The 23,990-nt window shown below is 38.2% G+C and overlaps 1 protein-coding gene across 12 annotated transcripts in view; it reads right to left on the bottom strand.

Annotated features, from left to right (window-relative positions):
- The window catches only part of MAGI2 (membrane associated guanylate kinase, WW and PDZ domain containing 2), a 770,074-nt gene that overhangs the window by 562,461 nt on the left and 183,623 nt on the right, over nt 1–23,990 (bottom strand). The gene's annotated exons all lie outside the window — the stretch shown is intronic.

The following is a 23,990-nucleotide window of genomic DNA, read 5'->3' on the forward strand; positions in this document are numbered from 1 at the left end:
ATACTAAGTAATGAAAGGAATATAAGGAAGAGGCAGATGCTGAGTTGTCTTTGGCTCCTTGAAAAAGTAATTTGCACACATGTATATTCTATTTCCATTTATTTTAATAATCTTCAGACTTTCAGCTGAGATTGAAATGCTTCCCTGAGCTGACAGAAGGTATGTCCTCTGTGGTTCAAGAAGTCTCATCATACAGGAATAGGGCTGGAAACGTTCAGCACTAAAGGAATGAAGGGACACCCAGATTTTTCCCTTTTCCCACTTAGAATCCATGGTACTGAGTGAGGCTGATGGTATGGACAATGCTGAGAAGAGTTGGATACCACAAAAAAAAAGGATTTGCAACAGATATGCTGCATGTGCAATGACACAAGGTAAGGAATAGGAACCCCCAAACTCAAACTCCAACCTGTACTCTGCAACGTACAGGAACCTTGTTCAGGCACAAAGGCACCTGCTCCAAACTTTGCAGTTCATAGAATCACAGAATCATAGAATCATTTCGGTTGGAAAAGACCTTCAGTTATGTGGATGAGCGCCATCTTTCAGAAGCCATGCAGAAGTGAATACTGTCCTTCAAAACATGGCTGAAGGAAATGGCAATTGTTGTTCCAGTGGTATTTCTCTGCCTTTCAGGTTTTAAGAAATGTACTCATAAATGTGTTAAGAGACCTGTGTTCAAATCCCTCTTCTGCAGAAGGTGATTCAAATACATCCAGGTTCAGCCCAACTAACACAGTATGCCAAGCACAAGCCCATAGGGTATTCCGGAGGGGGTGCAGGCAACTTTAAATTGTTCCTGCTTTCCACTTTGCATAAAGATTTGCTGGGTAAAAGACAGTTTCAGCACAAGGCTTAGTTTTAGAGCATTTATGTGATGGTAGTTCTGGCTTCCAGTCCATGTTCTACCTTTTTGTTCAGCATTTCCTGAAACCAGAACTCATGTGTTCCTCAGTGGTACGGCTAATTAACTATGACAACCACATTCTTCTTTTTTATGTTAACATTCATTAAAGTTCTTTCTTTTTAGCTAGTGGATCTTAATTGTTTAGGCCAAGCGGAGCAGCCCTTGTGAAAGGAATTTAGAATAAATCCCTCAATACAGAATTGCTGATAGCCTAATTATTCTCCTACACAGAAAACAGAGACATTTACTTATGAGGCAGTTATACAGACTTCCCTCACAGTAGATGGGGAGAAGTGAGCATTTTTAGACATGATTCATCTCATCCCAAATCAGCTGCTTAGTATATGCCACACAAACCACACTCTACAAATGTCTGCAGATATCTAAAATTAGGTGAACCTAATCACACCATAATTACTGTAAACTGCCTCTACAGTCAACAAAAGAAATAGGCAACTTCATCAGGCAAATCAGTAAGACCTGAATTTCCATCTGGAATTGCCCCCCTCTGATTCCACTGCCATAGTGGGGAGCTAATGCACTTCAGGAACAACTGCTGGTAGGTGCAATCAAACGACCTATATGCCTCCAAGGGTAGGAAGTCTCACAAGTCAGTTTTCTGTCCAGGCTTGTCAGGCAGACAATAGATGGGCCTTAACTGTTTACCTCCTTTGCCAATGTAGTCCCCAGCATATGAGCAAGGGTAAAATGGCAACTTCAAAAGGCAAAAAGTTAGGAGTTTAATTTTTCTTTTTTTCTTTTCTAGAGAACAACACCACAATAATATTATTTCCTACTATAATACAAAGCACATAAGGCATTTTACAATGCAAGTTAAAAACAGAATACCCACTGATCCCACTGCTGAAGAACTTAACATCAAGAGTAATAAAGTCTTCAAAATACTCATGGCTGTTGCTACATTTCAAGGGCATTGTATTGAGCTACTAAACAAAAAAATTCAGCTCATTTCTAACAGGTTCCTTTGGAAGGCTCCAGGACAGCATGATTAATTCCTTGGACATGAATTAAGAAGACTGACACTAAAATTATCCAACTGAACAGATTTATTTTTTAATATAAGTCACTGTACAACAAACAACCTGGATATCATACGATGAAATTTTCATCCATAAGAATAACTGGCTTTAGCCTGAGGTTTGCTGGACTGGATCTGCTTTGTCAGGATAATTGTAAGTGTATTTTGCCCTTTCTTAGTGCTTTGGCAATTTGGTCAGTAACAACCTGCACATCCTCTTGAGCTGGTGCTGATAACAAGGGTTATCAGGTAACATCTGTAAACAAAGGGGATCTATAAACCCAGGGATATCCTTGCTGACCTTTGTTAAAGCCTGCCACCTATTCAAGCTGAAAAGCTTTCCAGTTGTGTAGCAGTCTAACCAGCCCTTGCTGCTTTTGTCCAAAGGCTCTTCCTGCATTGTCCAAGCAGCATTACAATGAAAAGCAGCAGAATTATACATCTGTTTTCAAACTGAAAGAGGTCAAGATTCAAATAGCAAAACTGTTGCGTTTATTGTTCAGACTCCAGAATTCCCCATGTACCCCAGCATATCCACACCTGAACAAGGGATTGTACACCCTGACCTACCTACTCTGGGTGGGAGCGGTCCTGAGAAAGTATTGTATTTTGAATTAGATTTAGTGCTTTGCAATAGCAAGAATATCAAGTCTTTTAAGATTTTATATAAATAATTAATGAGATTGAGCAATACCTCAGCAAACAGTTTTCTTTCCTATTTACGTCTCTGCACTGGGATTAAGATTTAGATGATTTTTCTCTCAAAATAGTCTTAAATCTTTCTTTTTCATTATCCCGCAGCAGCTCTGGTTTAACAATTTTTTCTTTTTGTATTACCTCTCTCCCAGACTTACTATTTCACAGGCATCTGTGCTGCACAACTTTCCATGGGTACCAACACAGGTCTTTGAAAAAGCTAAAGTTTTTTTCTGTTTGATTGCATTGTTTATGTTTTTCAGAAGTGACTGCCTAATTTTGCTGTGGAACAAGAAACAAACTCTCTTTTAGACAGAAGATGAAAAAAAGATGCAAAACAGTTGTAAGAACTGCAAGTGTCATAGTGAGTAACATGACCAACAGGAAAATTAAACGTGATTTTGAAAAACAAGGAGCTGTAAGTGGCAATATTCTGCTCATGGATTTTTATTTCTTCAGCATGAACACAAAATCTTTGAAGTATATTTATTAATATAAAACCAATTAAAAGAGAAATTCCTTTATCATTTTGAAGGGGGGGGTTCTTGGTTTTGTCCTGGCTGGCCTTTTGGTAAGTGACTGGTGACTTACAACCAAGTTATAATAGAGCAAAATCTTTCCTATTTTTCCCTCCAATAAAATATAGTTGGATTTTCCAAATTCCATTAAGGCACTCTTACATCCTTCCTGCTGCTGGCATATCTCCTATATTAAAGATATCAACCTACTTGTCAAACATCCATTGGTTTTTACACCTTTGGAGCCCTTTGCACACAAGAGCAAGGTGAGACTCCAAGAAGCACTAACAACATGTAGCAGGTATGTTTTGAAGGACAAACAATATTACACAGGGGAAAGAGTTTGAAAGATCTATTATTTGAAGGGTTTTCTTTCATAGTATATGTTCAGCATATTACACAAAACACTGGCAGCACTTGTCTAGGTGTGAAGGCAGAAGGCACCACGTCCTGCAAGTACGCTGCCAGGGCCTGTTAGCGGCATTCAGGGAGCACTCAAAGTGACACCGGGCTAACCGCATCCTCAGATGACATTGCCAGAAAGGAACATACTTCCGAGGCTCAGCTAGGATGACTGTGAAATCCTGGCATGCCAAACTCAACAGAGATTTTAACACCAGCTGGATGGATCTGAGATTTTTACCTTACAGTTTTTGGTTATTCTTATTCATATTTAAAGAAAAATATTATTTATGATATAATATATGAGGAATATATGTGAATATATGATTTTAGTCTTAAATTTTGGCTTAAACATACTAGTGCTGTATTATACATATTGAAAAAATATAAGTAAAACACAGTATGCCTAAGAAACTGCTTTTATTTTTATCCATTTAAACAGTACCTTCAGTCATCTACAGTGAAAGCTACAGCCTACCTAATAAAAATTATTGGCACCTTTGTAAAGTTGATATATCGTTTCTAAACAGGAAGCCAGCTGCTAATTGTTGCAATACTGCTACAGATGATCATATAGATAAAAGAAATTCTGAATACCAAAAGACAGTCCTCCAAGAATAGAAAACCTGACATCTGCTTTTTCATAAAGCTTCTATAAAGCATGCTACGGAACCAGGAAAGCAATTTTATTATAAATCTAGTACCTGAGGTCTCTGAATATATTTCCTACTGGATGTCACCTCCTAAACTATTGAGAATTGAAGGATATATCATGTGCAATTTGAAAGTAATTTCTTACAAATATATAATAAAGTCTAGAATTTGATCTAAAACCTCAATGCAATGCTCATTTAGGCATTCACAGGATACCTGTTTCCCAGACCGATACCTTGGCCGATACTTACCTAAGGAAATAAATGCAATGAAAATATAAAAAAAAAATCATTTTAAGTCAACTCCAAAAAGTGCATAAAATTTAAATGATATAGAAATACAGCTAATGCATTATAGATGAATGCAGGTAAACACAAACGAAGCAATATTTTATTCAGACTTCAGTATTCTATTGACTAAGGAAAAACATTCTGCTGTGGTTCAAAGGTGAAGCCATGACTTGGTTATCATGTTTTTTCCTACTGGAATATTTTAGCAGTCTCTATAGCTGAAGACCACAGAAGCACGGAACATGTTTGCATACAGGGCACTGCCAAACAGCAGCTACAACTGATCTATTCAAACAGTTTGCTGTCCAAAATATACTGATGCATAAATAAGTATGAAACTTAAGAAACACCCTATCTCCCATACTAGGTAGCAGTTACTTGAAGGTAATTTTTGCAGTACTGCAGGAATGCTTATTCATTTTTGGAATCTTGCTGGATGAGCTGAACATCAAATGCACCTAACAGTCAGACATCGCTGCTTTCTGAAATAATAACAACAACAACAACAATAATAATAATAATTCAGAGATGTTCAGGTTTTGCTTGTGACCACTGTCTTAGAAGAGCTCAAAGTTCACTTGCGTATAAACCAGAATCCCCTTGTCAGTAAAATCTATAAAAAATGACAACAGGAAAGTTCAAATGGCTAAGAGCAAGGCAAGAAACAGATTCCGTAAGACAGCTTTAAATGTTAGTCAAGTATAAGAGATTGCTTATGTACTTTAAGAACTGATTGCTGCCCCTTCCATGAAAACAGTTTTTCACCAAACCGCAGCATAACCAGAGAAATAAGAATTTTAGCTGTATAGTTATATATATATATCAATATATATTTGTATAGTTATATATATATAAATATATATATTTATATAAATGTGCAGGTTTTTAGATCAGTTGTGCTGGTTGATCAGAAAGAAAACATAACCTGTTAGACTAGTTTCACATTTTACACAGCTGTTTGACAAGTTGCAGAGGAATAGACTTTGTTTCATTATGCTGTACTCAGCACATCAAGTAGGGAAATATTGCCCTGCTGTTTTGTACCACGAACAGAGATTGTTACAGTAATGACAAACAGGGTCTTAATCACTCTTTTGATTAGAATACTTACACATTTCAGTAAATTAACTTTCACATTTTCCCATTTATTATCACTTCTAAGTTCTACATAATTGCCATGGTATTTATCAGTGCCAAGCAATTTCATTTGTTTTATAGGTGACTTCTCTCAAAGTGTTTTTCCTATAAAAGTGCTAGGTGGAGCTCGATAGCACTGTCCCTCCCGCCAGCAGTCTTGTCTCTGCTAGCAAGCTTTTACTCTTGACAATAATGAAAGTTATGCAAGAGAAGAGTCAGACATTATTTCTGTGGCAACTAATATATCAGACGTGCTGAACACCAACTGTGAGAACATGAATAAAATTGTTCCACGGAGAGACTGGTCCATAGCAGTTAACAACAAAGAATCCTATCCTGGGTTTTCTACACAGAAAATACTAAGGATTCCTCCCCGCACAGCAGGATCCTCAGGGCAAAAGACGGTTAAATTAATATAGCTCCAAGCCTAAAGTGTTTAAGACCTCTTCAGTAGTTCAAAAGAGAGAACTCATGTGCAAAGCTCTGGAAGAGCTTAAATGGGGGAGGGCATAGCTGTTTCTGCACTACATGTGACTTTCCCATGGGAAGCGATTCCCACCCCACTTTGACGCTGGTGAGGCTACAGCTGGAGGCCTGGAGTACATCCTGGCTTGGGCTCCCCAGCACTAGACAGATATCCGCATACTGGAGCAAGTCCAGCAAGGGACACCAAGGTGATCTGAGAGCTGGAGCACATGACGGGTGCATCAAGAACTGTGACAAAGCACAGCACATTTTACATTTTTCTTCTCCCCTCCTGACACCATATAACAGATGTTATTAACTACTCAGAAGGTGCATTTCCCTGAAAAACATATGATTTCAATGCTATTTTTAATAGCATTTGCTTTTAAAATATGACTAATAATGTATCTTTCCTTTGCCATACTACTTCCTCTTTGTGGATTATCCACCAGAAGTTTTGTTTTCCAGCACCCTGTGAGATACCGAAGTATTCGTTATTATCCACAATTCTCAAAGAAAGTTAAATGGTAAGTGACTTTCTCAGTGGCAGTGAAGAAGCTGTTAGAGAGTGAAGGGCAGAATACAAATCTTGTTATTTTAACCCATAGCCAATTTTCTAGTATCAAAAATAGTCCTGTTACACTGAACCAAGACCTCACATTAACAGGCCACTGATTTTTTTTTTTAAATAATAATGTACTGTTGTGCTCGTAGCAAGAACCAACCAATTCACAACAAAGAACAGAGAGACTATTAAACCCACCCAGCAAAAAGAACATAAGCATAGAGAAAACTGTTTGTTTTTAATAACTTTCCAGGAAGATTATGTAGGGCATCAGAACTGACCTCCCTTGGTGGCAGAGAATAACACAGGAAAGATGCTGAAAGAAATAGGTCTGGTCAGTTTGATCTCCTTGGAGTATTTACTCCAAAGTTTCAGAGCACACCTACCTAGATTATCCATTACTTAGAATATAAAGATTAATTCATAGAATCATAGAATGGTTTAGGTCAGAAGGGACCTTAAAGATCATCTAGTTCCAACCTCCCTGCCATGGGCAGGGACACCTTCCACTAGACCAGGTTGCTCAAAGCCCCATCCAACCTGGCCTTGAACGCTTCCAGGGATGGGGCATCCACAACCTCTCTGGGCAACCTGTGCCAGTGCCTCACCACCCTCACAGTAAAGAACTTCTTCCTTACACACTTCTGCCCTCGCACAGGACCACCTCTCAAGCCTGCCCAGGTCCCTCTGGATGGTGTCCCTTCCCTCCAGCATGTCGACTGCACCACTCAGCTTGGTGTCATTGGCAGACTTGCTAAGGGTGCACTCGATCCCGCTGTTCATGTCTCTGACAAAGATGTTAAACAGCACTCGTCCCAGTACCGATGCCTGAGGAATGCCACTCGTCACTGCTCTCCACTTGACATCGAGCCCATGACCGCAACTTTTTGAGTGTGACCACCCAGCCAAGTCCTTATCCATCGAGTGTTCCATCCATCAAATCCATGTCTCTCCAATTTAGAGACAAGGATGTTGTGTGGGACAGTGTCAAACGCTTTGCACAAGTCCAAGTAGGTGACGTCCATCATTTTTTTTTTCCACAGAAAAATCAAACTTTACCCAATGCTTGAAGGAGATGTACCCACAACCTTTCTGCATAGATGTAAAAATACAACAAAACAAAATAAAACTGTCTTCAAAAAATAAATTCGAGCATTCCAATCCAAGGCATAAGGCACTGGATTGTTACCTGTAGCAGGACATGAAGGATTGAAACTCCTGAAGTGGGCTACCTAGACCATAATCCCTCTCTTCCAAAAGGCAATATTCTTGTGCTTTTCTGCTGCTGATGTCATATCAGGCCAATTATTATATTCATCAAATTGTGCTTTTTGTACAGTACTGTATATGTCAGCATAAGAAACAGAGAAAAATGGGGGTTCTGCTCTTCTAGAATAAGAAAAAAATCAGTGCTGGAAATTACTAAAACTTGATTTTGGTGAACCTCCTAACTCATCTGAATAAAGGTAACAGGAAGAACGGAAAGAGATAGAAAAAAGCTATTGTAGTTGCTTCAGTGTAATGTTGTTCCTCTTACTTGAAACAATTTTCAGATCGTTTCCTTTCTGTGATAACCAGTAAGAGCAATAAGTGGTGAAGACACTCACTTTGCCCAAGGGATCCATTAAGAAATGCTATAACATTATACCAAGTGACTGAAGATACTCACTATATTGCAATCCTTCATATTCAAGATACCTTTCTTTTTTTATTCCCAGAGTTATTGACTGATGCTTTCACAGTGTTGTGCTACAGAAGGATGAGACTTCAAGCAAACACCTTTGAAAACCAACACAGTAGATGTAATATTCTCTGATGTTTTTTAATTCCATCCTGACTTTTTATCTTCTTATAAGCCTCATTAAATACAGTAAAAGACAGGGGACTTCCATGGAAGATAAGAGGGTTTAAGATACTGGAAAGAGGACTAGAAACATCAAGATTCAAATATCAGAGACTGCGCAAACCACTCCAATCTGTACGTGATTGAGGATGTAGCCAAATGATCAAAAAAGGTCAAGTCCCAGTGGTGAATAAAGTCACCTCAGAGCAGCCATGGAAGTATCACCAGTTGCAAGGACTCTCGTGCTTTTCCAGCAAAGGATGATGAAGCAAATTAATATAACCTCATGACTGAACAGGCTAAAAATACGTGCATTGTTCTGCAGCTGCTCAGCATTAATTTGTTATACAACTCTAACTCATTTGCTTTCAGACATCAATCCTCATCTTTTAGTTACCACCACCAACCTTTTCTTGTCTTATCTATCCAGACTGCAAGGTCTTCTGGGAAGAACTGTCTCCTACCATGCACTTTTGCAATGCATGGGAAAATGTAGTATCTGGTTACTTTGTGGAATTCTAGCTGCTGGTGAAATAAAAAATAAACTAAAGAAAAAAAAATTAGAATACTGCTTCATATTTACTAATATTTTTCCTGCCTGCATTTTTCACACATATTCTGTTGTGTTTTCATGGCATGGCAAAAAACCCTTTATCTCAAAGACAGCTTTCCTGTTTGCAAATATTACTCTTGGATTCACATTTTCTGGTTAGTCCATAAAAGCAAACATCTATTTTGCACAGGACTCATCCCTATCCATCATTTGTATAGGTGCAAGTGACAGCACTCAGACACAAAAAATAACTCTAATGGATTTGTATCTGTAGCTCTGGTGAGTTCTGCATTCATGGCACATCTCTACTATAGTTCATTGCTTACTAAAACACTTCAAGCTATAGCACATGAAAAGCACTAAATAATCCGTAACAGAATACAAACTGAACAATCTTATATGTAAAAGATTAATGTTTCTTCCAGCTGAATAACTGTCTTACGGAACTATCTGTGTTCCCATGCAGTGGCTGTGTTTAGACTGTGTGAATTAACAATAGGGAGAATAGGTTAATATGGCAACATTTTGCTTTGTAACTATTTACCTGCACTCTACACGTGCTCAATGGGGAAATAATGCATGAATTTTAAAAGTCCTTAATTTCACTGATCCTCTGCTAGAACTAGTTTTAATTTCGATGCTGTTTTTTCTCCAAGTGCTTAACATTTCTTTAGCTTTTTTATTACAATATTTTTATACTAGATTTCTCACTCCTTATCTCAAAAGGAGGCCCTGTAGGTTTGCTTACACAATGAAAGAAACTGCAAGGTTAAAACCAAGTCTGGGACAGGATAGCCTGAGAGGTGAGGAGCACATTCACTTCTTTCATCCCTATGAGAAGCTCAGGCAGTTTAATGAAAATTTGTAACTACGTGAATGACAATTGCTGAAAGAAACACTGACCCAAACCTCCCACTAAAATTGCACAAATATCAGATGTAGGAAAGAAATTATTCTACCACTTTTGCCACCAAAGCGTCAATAGAAGTGAAACCACCTCCTTTGCTGTTTTACTCTTCAATATCAAAGAAACATTAAGTCCAAACTAACAATAACCTTGTAAATTGTTACACCCCACAATCTGCAGCCCTTGTGCATTGACATACAAGAAAGGTTGACGGCAGAGAGGGTTAACAACTTCTGGGTTTTGAAATGGGGAAGTCCAAAATGTTCTCCACCCACTACAAACATGAAATAAGTGCTAACCTCATCAAACCTCTCAGGAAACCCCCAACTCTCCCCACGTTCATTGCTGACAGCAGGAAGAACACGTTCCAAGATTAAAGCAAGGAGATGCACAATGAGATGCACTCTACAGACCAGCTCCTGTTCAAGGGCCACATCTATTCCCTTGAAGTCTTTTATATTATATAAAAGTCCACAAATGTGCAAAAAGATTGCTATTCTAATCACACACACGCAAGCTGGCACCCAGGAGTATTAAGAACAATTTAATAAACATTGCTCAGCAGCCTCAAATTATCAATGGAATCACAGAGGCAAAACGCAAGCAAACATACACCATACAGTTCCTAATATCAGCAGTTATTTCAGGCTTTGTTGTTAAATTAAATTAAGAATGAGTATTGTCTTTCCAATTTCCAAATAACAAAATATTTTGATTTTTCTATTAAGTTCCGAATGCACTGAATAGGCAGATGCAACCTACACTATTATTCTCTACTACTGCAGTACCAGCAATTGTGGCAAGTGAGAAGAGCACAGCATTATGCTATGCGGTGTAGGATGCCTGCATCAGAAAAAGGCTCAGCTCTGAAAAGCTTAAAACCTTCACAAAACTGCAAGAAGTACAGCAAAAAGGTGCAATGAGCAATACAGAACCTTGGGATTAAAAGAAACATCCATCCAAAGATGTGACCGTGGATGGGACAGTAATACTTCTGAGATTTATAAGCAGTGCACTGATTAATCAGCTAGGTCTTCTTTTCTTATATTATTCAATAGCATAGTTCATTATTGAATGTCCATTAGCAATTGCTTTCACTTTTAGTCATAAGGAATTTTTCACTGACAATGATCTATAAGGATGCAGAAAATTCATTCCCATTCAGACCTTTATTCTGCTGGTGCTCTAAATATGTATGAATGATTTTAATGTATGTGTGCTAAAGGAATTTAAAGCAAGGCATTTACCAAGATCTGCATTTGTCCTATACACATTGCAGTACAAGTGGAAATGATCTATGGTAGCGTTCAGACTCAGAGCCCCGTGGCTTAACATTTTTATGTTACTGAGAACTTTGCCTTTCGCTGTCCGAGCTTAAAAATCAATTCATGACTTTAAACTTTATGCTGCTGATGTCATTTTTTATTGTTGAACTCAACAAACGGAAAACTTCAGAGAACAAGCTAGTGAAAAATTGCTTCCCATTTACCACAATTTAAAGCAAAAGGCGACCAGAGTTTTCAAGTTTTCAGTTTATCTTTGCACCTGTACAGTCTAATTTCTTGTGAGGATCTTGTCACTGCAGGATCTCAACTTCATGATGAGTAAAACCACATTTGTATCTCCAGATAAAGGGTTTGGCTCTCACATGCTCTGTTCATATCCTTTTCCACTTTAACAAACTCCTAATATCTCTCTCTATTTTCAGTTTTACGACTGACTTTTATAGATCAATTTCTGCTCTCAGCTATGCTTGCTACTGAAGTTAGTGGTTTATAGCGATGTAGTCAAGATCAGATTTTACTTCAATGCCTATGAAGTCATTTCTCTAAACAAAAAAATTGTACTCTACATCTATGGTTCCTAAGTAATTCTTGGCAACATCTTGATACTGGATCTGATTTTCTTGCTGTCTCACTTTCCTTTGCGTCTCAGAACCAAGATACAGATTGCATATACCTGCCTGAAATGTTAAACATGTAATGAAAAATCATTCATCTCTACCTGGGATCCACAACCTCCTTTTCCTCATTCCTTCAACAGAGGGGATGACTTAGCTGCATCACGCAGTGAGGTAAATAAGCAGGAAAACGAAGTTTTTCCCTCCTTTTCCAGACCCCAGGATCATGCTGTTCTCCTCAGAGCCTCTCAGACATCACCACCTCTCCATAGCCACTCAGCCAAGCCATGGCTGCAGCTCCGCTCATGAGCCCCTCCAAGCCATACACAGGGGTTTCTTATTTGCATAGCCTTTTCCAGTCGGTAGGACTGCCTTCTCTCATGCAAATGCTGCCAGGCAATCAAAGGGCACATTATCACTGTTTTGGTGTGAGAGGACAGAGAAGGAGTTTTGCTAAATGACAGTGTTTTCACCATTTGTTGACAATCAGCAGACTAGATCTGGCCTGAAGCCCTTGATGCTGAAAAGGCCTGACTTATACTTTTCATTCCTCATGGTGCTAAACTGAAATGACTGCGCATTATAAACAGATATTTGGTGAGAACCTCTCCATTACTCTCTTTTTATTTAAGTTTTCTTCTATAGGCAGGCTTTTTATTTAAGTTTCCTTCCATTAGCAAACTTATCTCTTTTTTTCCCCCCTATACCTGTATTGATGCAATAGATGATTTTGTGTTTATCTAAATGTTTCCTGTCATTCTAAATTGACTGTGTCGATGACTGTGTCATTTGTTGTCTGAAATTAAAGCTCTGAAAACGTCAGTGTGTAAGCTGCAATGTCTTAGCTTTACTTATATCTGCCCATAGAGTCTCTCCTCAGATTCTTGATTTCTTAAATGTGTTTGAATGGAACTATAAAACAAGCCTCCTGCAAGAACTGGTAGGTCAGCGAATGGTTACTGCTTCAGTGGGAGCAATCACACAGTATCACAGAATCTGTCAGATGGACAATGTTAATTCTTTGGTGTTTGGCTGGTAATTACAGAACACGGGAAAATGCCTCTTAACCTAGAGGCAGAAATGGAAAGGGCAGTAACTACAATCGTTGACACACTATAATAGCAACTCACTGGTACCCTGAACAAGTCGGCGGTGAGCTTAGTGTTCCCAAAGTCAATACTTGCCAGCAGTTATTGAAGCACGTGTTGTGAGATCCTGTGGAAAGTTAGAAGAAGGAGTAGCTGCATTTGTTTAGCTACTGCGGCTCTATTTATTGAATTGCAACTCCTCCTTCTGTTCCGGGAGGCAGAAAACCCTCTTCCCCTCTGTGCAGGCTCTGCAGCAGGAACGGTTCTGCAACATTGATCTTGAAGGACCCATTTGAGAACTCCTAACTGTGGTTTTGCACTCAAGAACAGGACTTTTTGACTGACAAATTCTTCTGTTTCTACCACAGTTCCTAAGCTGGGGGGGAGAGGCAGAAGCAACCATCCTGCTGCAGATGGGGAAATGCTTCACCCGTTTGGTGATAGGCTATTTCCAGGAGACGTTTTCCGGTCCTCTCAACCAAGTTCTCTTCCCCTTTCAAGCATAAGGCTTAGAAAGACGAGCATCATTCTGTCTATCCAATTATTTCAACTTAAAATAGCAGGAGACACACCCGTGGGACTGGGATCAGCAATGCCAGTGCCTGGGCTGATGGGAGAGCTTTGAGGCAGCCAAAGGCAAGAGCTGGGTGGGTTGTGGTTGGGACCACAACACACACACACACACAGCCAACTCAATGGCTGCTTCTATTCTCAGTGTAAAGCCATTATGTGTACTGGAAAAACACAAGCTTTTTTTCTTATTTTTCTAAGTAATAACCCTTTTCCTCCCCACTCCCAGCAACTACATCACCAGGAAGTTTATTCATGTCCTGAAGAGCTTCAAGGACAGTGTTATTTGACAAGCTGCATTTAAAGACGCATTTTGCATTAAAGCAAAATGAGAAGCTACTAGAAATCTGTCAGGTAATTGCAGTGTCATATACAATTAATTGTTTCAATCATAATGCTACTGCTTTTGTGATAGTGCTGGAAAGTTTATTTTAAACTAGTATGACAGAAAATGTTTCTTGCATTATTACTAGTTGTTACGGAAACTTTTGAACACTGCTGAAAATAAAACTGTAAATTAAAAATTCTTGTTTTCCCTTCTGACTTACTGCTTAAATTTGTGAAACAGTAAAAGAAATGGATGGTTGATACTGTGATTAAGAACTGGAGAAACCCAGCAAGACGGACAGGAAAGAAGGAATGTCACTTTCTGACTAGCCTTGGATAGTAGGTAAGAATTCTTAGGTAACAATTCTCAGCACATATTAGAGTCAGATTTTTTAAAATCCTCCATTTTTGACATTTACATAGTAAGATTTTTTTTAGATAAATTCAGCAGTATGGATGCTTGATCTTCAGCCTCCCAATAGAAACAGCTGGCCTAACATAGGCATAAGAAGCTTTACATCTCTAAGCCCCTGACCGAGTTAGGCAATGATCACAGACTTACCATATGGCTGCTGATAAAAGAAAATATTGAGTAGTTACTGGTTCAGTGATCACCACTTATCCCATGCTCTGACTGAGACAAAAATTTTGTGGGAAAAACAAAGGTTTGGAGGGCATTGAGGAAGAAAGGAGGAGGTAGTAAACTGTAAGCAATTTTCCGTACTTAAAAAAAAGTTCAAGCTGAAAATAAAAATTCTTATGGTGCTATTCTGGGACATTCTGGACCTAGACTAAGATAGTTTGCTCGTGCAGAAAGAGTAGTGGCTGGCAATAACAGAACATTCTTTCTATGTGAACTTGCTACCTAGGGAGGAACATAGGGCTGACTTCAGGCAGAGGCAAAATAAGTAGATGTCCACAGTGGCAGACTGTCCTAGTAAGAGGTGACGATGCTGCCAGCTATCCCCAACGGCATGGTCCTGAGGCAATGCCCTTGCTGGTATTACTGCCACCAGCAGCAGCCTGGGTGCATGGGAGAGGACAGAGGAAACAGACGGAGGTGTTCCCACTCTTGCCCCACACCGCAGCAGCCTGAGCGCGCTAATTTTTTTTCTTTTATTTAAGGCAAAAATACTCAGTTTTGTCTAAACTGCCAAGCAGCATTGAGCTGGTTCTGATGATGAACATTTTTCATTACAAAGTAATGCTGAGAAATAACAGATCCAGGCTTTGGGGCTGGCAGCAAGCCTGCCCTATCAGCAGCGCACAATTTTGCCATATCATCCCTGGCTTTTCCTTGCCCCCTACATCCCTTACCCCAGGTTTGTGAGTCTTCCAGCCTTACTCCAATTTCACTTCTTCAGCACTTACTCTGTTTTGGCTCCTGCTTTTCTTTTCCACCTCTGCTGAACCTTTCCTTTCATCTTATCTTACAGAAATTCTTCCATTGGGTCTTCTGCCACGTCTTCTCCTGCCTTCACTGCAGTGTGCCGAATCCCAACCACTGTTTCCCCACAGACTCAGAGCTCCCAAATGGTTCGAGTCTGAAAACATTATTAAAGTTCAGCAACTAAAAGCAGTTCTGTAATAGGCAGTACTAGGCCAAACTTGACCAATGTGAACCCAAAGCACAGACAATATTTTGCTGCTTCTCAATTTCTAATGTAATTCAAAAATATATATTGTCTAAACTTTAGTAGCCTGTAGCCCCTTCTTCCTTTATATCAAATAATCCCTTTACTCCCCCCAGAGCCTGTTGAATAAGTATCTTTCAAGCTTATTTGAGCCTCTAGACATAAAACTTCTGAACTTTCACCAATAATTGCAGGATCCTGTAACAAATGACGTATCAATGACTTACAGCTTTTTGAGAATGCTTTCTTAAAATACACTGTGGAAGGGAGAATATCACTAGTTTTCCATTCTTGCAAAATAGGCATACTTGTGGCTGCTGCCTTAAATTTTCTTGTTAATTTTAATCACTTATTGTTTAATTTACAAGTCTGTTGGTTTTTTTTATATATAAGCAATATGTCAAAAGCTGCAGCTCAAATCATGAATGTTGCAGACATCATGTTCTTTTCTGTGTGCCAAAACTATCTGATTCTCAGAGATATCCTGTGAACAAATGTAATATGTATGTTTTTTTCTAGTGGATGAAGGTCAGATTTTATTACCAAAAAAAAAAATTGTTGTTCAAACTAATAGCTACCTTTTCTCTGTACTGCTAACTCATAAATTCTATTAATGATAATGAGTTGCATGCATTTATTAAAGAGGGAATATATCTACCTCTATAAATAAATTTACATAATGGGACTATGCTTTGGCTTTAAGCACTTTGCTGGAATGGAGCTAAAGTCATAAACCCCATCACCTTCTCTAGCACAATATAAAATTCCAGCTTGTCATTCTCACCTTGAAGACCCCACTGACCGCTACAACTCCTTACATATTTGTTCCCAGTGTTACCTTCTTATGTCATTGATTTATAAGTAGAAAACCAGATCATGCCCAACAATAGTTCCTGCCCCAAGCTTATTTGGTTTAACTATTTGGGGACCTTGTACAGTAGAAAGCACTCAGAGATGACTAGGGTATTCATAAGAAAATATTAGATGCAGCTCATGGTGACATTTAGAAAAACATGCACAGCTCTGATCTTTAAATAGCAGGGTAACATCTTGGGAACAAAGTGGATTACAAAGTAAACCAGAATGAAAATTTAACTGAAAATTCTCACAGGGAATTGTATAAACCATTCTTAAAGCTGCCTGCAAACATAATACTTCGGAAGGTGTAGATGACTGACTTGAAAATCTTCTGAAGCCCCAAAATAAGGATTTAATTTATGAAAAACATATCTAAAGTGAAGAGATTTTTCAGTGGATAAAGTGTAAGTTTATCCAGCAGTACAGCTACCACCACTGTCTCTGACTGGAAAAGACTATAGCAATAGGGATGTGAGTCAGACCATGCCACCTGCTCCAGGGGCCAGAGGACAGACTTAACTTCATGTTATTATCTAGAATAGAAATAGTCTTTGAGCCTCTCTCTCTGAATGTCATGTAGGACTTCTTTAACTTGTAATCAATTAATCAATTGGAATTACTTCTATTCTGCTGAAAAGAACATGGTTCAATGCTATTAGGAAAGTGGCTTTACCGAAGAACTTGATTAACAGCAGAGGAAGTCTCTACAGCTTTAGTCCTGTATTTTATTATTGTGGATACCATCCCAATGTGCCCACAAACTCAGTAATTTACTCTTAAGTTAGAGAGTATGTAGATGTCCCATGTATTGTATTTAATACTAGCTTTTTCCTTCTGTGATCCTCACAGCTGGGTAGTATCAGATTTTTTTTATAAAGCTGTATAAGTATTGAAAAGATGTAATCTCAGTACAATCGAATCACCTGATGTTTTCAGTTCTTTTACTTCTGTCTCAAGTTGGCAGTAAGCTCTTCTGACACCGCGCTGAGTTGCTTTTTCAAGAAGATTTTGCACAGTACAAAATACACAACACATACAAAGACACAGTAAAGAAACATCAAAATATGACGCTATCTGATCTAACAAAAAATATGAATAGTTAATATTAAGTTCCTGATTTTATTAGATAATGAGATACCTTCTAGCAATAGGAAAGATGACAGATCCCAAGGAGCTCTGTGGAGCGCACATATCAACAGTATCACTTACATCTTTAAAATGGATTATAGTGGATTACAGAACTCATAAAAGAAAAGAAGCTGGTGGCTTATTCACTTCTGTAAGTTATTCAGTACTGGAACAGCTTGTAAGTCTTAACGGGAGAGATGAAATTGTGGTGTGTACTTCTGTTGTGCTACATAACTACAGTGAAATACAATCTCTGATTACAAATGGGTTTTACGTGATTCATCTTTTCTGCTTCCGAAGTTTAAAATGAAATGACCAAGAGGCAACAAGGCTACCAATTCCAGAACACCCTTTCTCACTGCCAATGGCACTCCAAGCCCATTAAAATCTAATGGACTCTCACCATTCACTTCAGTGGCAGTGGATCACACCCTTGACAGAATGAAAACAGGGATTTTCTGGATTAACAGACACTGAATAGACAATAACATGTAATTACAGGTTTGAAAGATGTGTATTTTGTATTTCTCTCAAAGCATTTAGATTGTATCTTCAAAAACCCAAAAAAACTCCTTTTCAAATATAGTTTTGGTTTTGTCACACAAATGCAACTGTCATGTCGCACTGTGACTGAATTCAGCATACCCATAGAAAAGTCCTGTAACAGAAGGCAAAGGTTAGCCCCTAAAAAGGGAAAGAACATGTTGTGCATTTGTATTTACAGGAAATATGGTTGGTTTTTTTCTTTTTCCAAAGGCAGCAATTTCAGGCATTTGAAAGCATTACAAAAATGTCACATACTATTTCAAACAGTGGCACCTTTATCCTGAAAACTAATCCATCAGGAACAATCTTGATGTGCGTAAATCTTTGCCGAGCACATCAACGATGTGTCAATTTTCTCAAAAATAATGTATTCATCCAATAAAAAACATTAAGGGGTTCTAGTCTAGCCTAATACTGCTATATTTTTCTACTTAAAATGGAAAAAAAATTGTAAAATGGATCTGCTTTTTTTTTAAGTTTGCCACTTAATGCTTTGATGCATTTTTCCCAAAATTTTCCTCCAAACATATTATCTCTATCTCTGCCTTCACAAGCCCCATGTTGCAGCTCTAGAAAAAGGAAGGTGAAACAAACTATCAATCTTGACCAGTGCATCCCAATTCTGCTCCTTTAGTCATTCATCTTGCAGACATTTTTGACTTGCATTCAATCTCTGAATTTGTTCATTCGGCACCCACAGTGTCTAAAATTCCTAATATTTTTAACTCTTTATTGCCATTCTTGTTTAAAGAAAAATATGAAATATATATTACATATAACAGTTGCCTAATCCAATCTGCTCTCCTGGAGACTTGGAACAACAGGAAGGAAGGAATTATTTTTATGAGAAAGGATTATCTTATCTTCCACCATTTGTGCTGTCCCTATTTACAAAAAATCTCCAAGGCAACGGGGGCAAAAGAAAATTGTAAGTGGAGTGGTAGATTCATAGTAAAAACCTCTTCCTCAGTTAGGCAATCTTTTTTTTTTATTTCATGAAGTTAACTTGAACAAATAGTAAGACTGAAGTTAACATCCCAGTTGAGGAATTCCAACTATTAGGTCTACTAGAGGTGTACAGAAACTGGTTTAGTGGAAAAGATGTCACACATAGTTTTACAATTAAAACCTATTTTCGCCCAGAATGCTCAGAAGCATTTCCTAGCCACCAACTATCCACGTGATTCCCCTCCCCGCCCCCACCATGAATATTTGAGCACTTATGCTTACAGATCACATCGTCTTTGTCCTTCAGGCTTCCAGGTAGCAATAACAAATCTTACCAAAGTATTGGCAGTTTCCCTCTTTTGTTGATTGGGCAGGTTTTCTACAGTAGAAGTGCTGAACCCTCAGGAAGTCAGAGCGGCATCAATTCATGTTTGGAAGATTATCTTTATAGCAGTAAATATGTAGCAATTTATTTCTGAAGCTTCAAATCACTCAGGACAATCTTTACACTTTAAAGTGCAAACAACTCCTAAGCCCCAGCAATCTGAATAGGGCATAAAACCCCCTGAATAAGGATATTCTGCAAGCTTCAATAAACAAATTAATCTGAAGACCTTTTAAATTCAAGGATTTAATTTAATGGATTTCAACAGGGTTTTTTTTGTCTATTTCTGACAGAAGCAAAATGGCAAAAAAAAATTAGGCATTTCATCTTAAGGCTAATAGTGTTTTATTATGGAAAGATCTTTGCCCTCCAAAGGCAGAATAACATTCCCACAGCTGCTATCAATTCTGGGAAAGGATACCTTGCCTGACCGCGAAGGCAGTGGTGATGCTTGGTGCCACTGGCATGGGGCTGAGGCTCAGCATTCAGCTGGATCACTGCAGCATTGGAGCCAACAGCTCTTAGGCATTTGCCACTGCTACACAGCTCCTTTATACCAGTGTCAAAGCTCTCCCCATTTCCACAGCAAGACTTTTATGGACAAATCAATTAATTAACTACTGGCCAAAGAAGTTTTTGATTTTACTACATTAATTCAGTCATGCCTCGGTCATTTTCAAACTGGAATCGCCCCACTTAACTCTGTGTTCGAACCAAGCTCAAAAGAAGGAGCCTACACCACTGAGGGCTCTGAAAGAGCTTTTGTGTGCGTGCATGTGGTCCAAACAGAATCTCGCGTTAACAGGAAGCTGGGCAAGCAGGTGATACTATGTAGGACATCTAGGTTTTAAAACAAGCCCCCAACATTTTTTACAGAAGTCTGATAGACCTGAGGAGAACTTAGATATTAAAATAATAATTCAGCAAACCTTAAGATGGGCAGATAATCTTAAAAGAAATTTCTCTTTTCCTCTCTGATGCAGGTGCATGCTGTCACAAAGCACTAATAAGCATTTTCTATTTCACCTGCAAGTTGGCAGGTGGCTGCAACAAATACCTGCAGGTATGCAGTTCTGTGTTTCAACCTGCAGAGCTCTCTGGGATGTGTTACAATTAAGGGTAGTATAAGATATCTTTATTACTAAAGAAAGATACTAAAACTCTTTCTACTCTCTGGACATTCACAAAATACTGGTTTTGTCTTACAGATCTTTAAACAAACTGTTTAAATTCAACTGCTGTTGAATGCCAAGAAACACCCTCTTTCTCTAATGAAAATGAAAAATATTAATATAGCACCTCTACCATTAAAAACCTGCATTAAAAACCACACACTTGTTTCTAGAACAACTTGCAGTCTGCCCTGAGCTGCTGTTTGGACAAATCTCTGTCACTGTGATTTTATTTCAGCACATAAATGAAATCAGTTACGCTTCACCGAGTTCCTTTTTTCTCCCTCTTCTTTTTTTTAGATAATGGAACTGTCTCAAATTAATAGGCTGGTTTCAATAGCTTATGAATTCTGTCTACCCTTTAAATACAGAAGCACATTCTTCACAGTTTAAATTTGTTTGCTCCTAGTATATACGTGCTTCCAAAAACTCATATACAAATAGAAATAGTACACTTCTATTCCAAATAGCACTTAAAGTTAATGGTCTTTTGCTACTGCACCCATTTACAATGTCAAATATAATACTCCCAATCTGATTAACAAGTTGTGCTTCCAGGACTCCACTTGGATGTTCAATATAACTTTTATTCTTATTAAACCTAGCAGCATTTGCTTTTCATTCCAGTTCATTCATAGTCAATGCAAATGAAAGAAAAAGTTAAATTTTAATTAAGACAACGTGATTTAGGTTTGCTTAAGAATGACAAGAGATGGTCACAGTCCATTTGTTTTGTACATTCTTGGTGGCTACAGACTTAAACATGCATGATTCAATATTATATGTAAAAGCATCCTCGTTTGATTCAACAACATGATAACGAAGCTTTATCAAAAAATTATATAGAAAACATGTCCATGAGATTATGCTTGGAACAAAATCGTACAAAGAAAGTTAAATATATAAGATAAATATAACATATAAAAAAATATATATAAAAATACAAATTAAAGTAAAACAAATTTATCTGGGTGGTAAAGCCAAGTGCAATGGAATTGTATCATATATGAGCACTAAATCCTGAATTGTGTTGTAGGCAAGAAATATTCTGCATTTATGCTACAGGGATGTACGCAGAGACGTGCTAAGCACAAGTACTAACCTAGACCATGTCTAAAGCATTGAGCAGCCACACACATTAACCAGAGGTACTAAGGCGTGACGCAACAGACCTTTTCAGGTTGCAAACCCTGGCAGTAAACTGGCAATAGCTCCAAATGTAAATGGGCATGTAGAGATTTGGCTATAAAAGAACCAGAGCTACCTTTGAGAAAAAGAACTCGGCACCTTCATTCTCCTTTAAAAAGAAACTCTTCTTCAGGGTACAACTCAAGCAAGCAAGCAAGCAAGCATGGACTCGTAAGAACAGCTGTGGACTTTAGCTGCTCTCTCTAGGTACATCCATAAGTTTCATACATACAAGCGTGACTAAGGATGAGCAGAATACAAAATTACATTGTAATTAATGCAAAACCGCTATCACACTTAGATATAAGGCACTGTGACAATACAAGCCAGAATCACAGCCTCCCTCATGAAATGGAAAGAACAAGAGAGCAGAAAAAATCAGCAGGGTCCTACACATCGCACACAATGGTGACACAAGGAGCTGTCAGGTGATTGCTTGTAGCATATCTGGTAAAATTACCTACATAAAGGTAAATATATGTGTAAAAAAATTCCCTGGTTATTGGAGCATTAGAAGAAGCATTAAATTGCTTTAATGGCTCCTCCAAGTGCCTAGCACACTTTTGGGGGCCGTAAAAATAATTAATAATAATATTGGCAAGAGCAGGTGAGATATTGCTCATTTCTCACTGCCACTAACTTCCCCACTAAACATATCTGTGTTTACAAGACAGAAATACGTCATCTAATGACAGAAAGACCTACTGTGTCACCATTGGATCAAATGAAGGAGAAAAAAAGATTCATGCATGCCTCGAGTCAGAAAATTATTTGCTGTATAAACTGCATTGCCAAAGGTCATAATGTGCTACAAATCTACACTTCATAGACATTGCCCTTCCTTACAGAAACACAAATTTTATGTTTCACCAGAAACATATAACCTGCATGTTAGAACTGTACAGGGCCTAAATCATTTCAATCACGTCCCACATATAGTAGGATGTCTATATCTATTTCATGCAACTAGGAATATCTTTTTCATATGCCTATCAATCTCCGTCAGTTCCCATGAATCAGGAACCCAAAGGATCCTATTCCTTCAAATGCAGTAGCTTATGAAATCCCATTTACCTTGCACAGCTTCTCTTTCATATATAGCAGCCTCACCTACCTAACAGTTGCTTCCACAGGTGAAGCACAAAACAGAAAAAAATCCTATTTTGCTAGGAGTCAGATGTCAACCTCTGTGGAAAATAAGCATGATCATTTTTGTTGGGATTTTTTCTCCTTTAAAAAAAAAAATTAGCTACTCAAAAAAAAGTATAAACTGTGTAATTTTCAGGTTTTGAAGTCCTGCAAACCATAGCAACTCTAGTGGAATATGGCTTAGAAAAGGAACATTTCATGTCATTTGCTGAAATGTCAGCAACGGATGCCTATGTCATTTGCCAAAAAGTGAAAACACTACCTCGCTTCAATTACTAGTTGTAAGAGTAGGAAATGAGTAAATGGCTGTGTTTACGCTTCCTTTAACTGAACATGAAAATCTTGTGGATAGGTACCAAAGTCATACACCAGCTATGAATGCCCATCCACATTTGGCAACTGAGAAAAAAGGGATATAATTTAGTCTCAGATATGAGTCCCATAGCACGAGCTCGACTGTTGCATCAGCTCCCAAGACCTTATAAAGATGCTACAGGAACAAGGCCTGCTGAGAAATCTCTGAGCTGTCTTACTCATGCATGTTGAAGCACTGACTTGACACCACACTCAGTTTATTTGAACACTAAAATCTCCAGAACTTTCTCTTGACATTTTTGTTACTAATGTAGTAATGAAAGATCTTCTGTGCCTCATTTCTGTGAAGCAGGTAATTATCTAGTAATAAAAGCATAATGTCTTGTGCGGGCTACCTTTGCACGTGATCAGTAGATCTGCTGCCTCTGAAGCTGACCATAGGATTGGCACAACATTCAACTGAAGCAAGAAGAGATCCCTGGTGTATCAGATTGTAGATGTTCAACTCTTGTACTGCTCCATAAAGTATGCATTTGTATGCGCCCTACATTAATATGTCTATGTGAAAGCAGCCTGAAGTAACATAACAGTTCCCTAGACAGAGGTATGATTTGATGTTTAAGGATTAAACCACATGAAGTAAAAAGGTATGCATCAGCATTTTTTGAGATAAACACACAATGATAAGGGACTCTGTTGACTGAAAATGCAATTATGGGTTCAAATAATCTCAGATAGACATTGTCTATGACTAATCTTTAATAGCTGTAAGCCATTTGCTTAGTTACCACTTAGAAAAGACATTC

Source organism: Harpia harpyja, chromosome 6 (assembly GCF_026419915.1).
Source record: "Harpia harpyja isolate bHarHar1 chromosome 6, bHarHar1 primary haplotype, whole genome shotgun sequence".
Lineage (NCBI taxonomy): Eukaryota > Metazoa > Chordata > Aves > Accipitriformes > Accipitridae > Harpia > Harpia harpyja.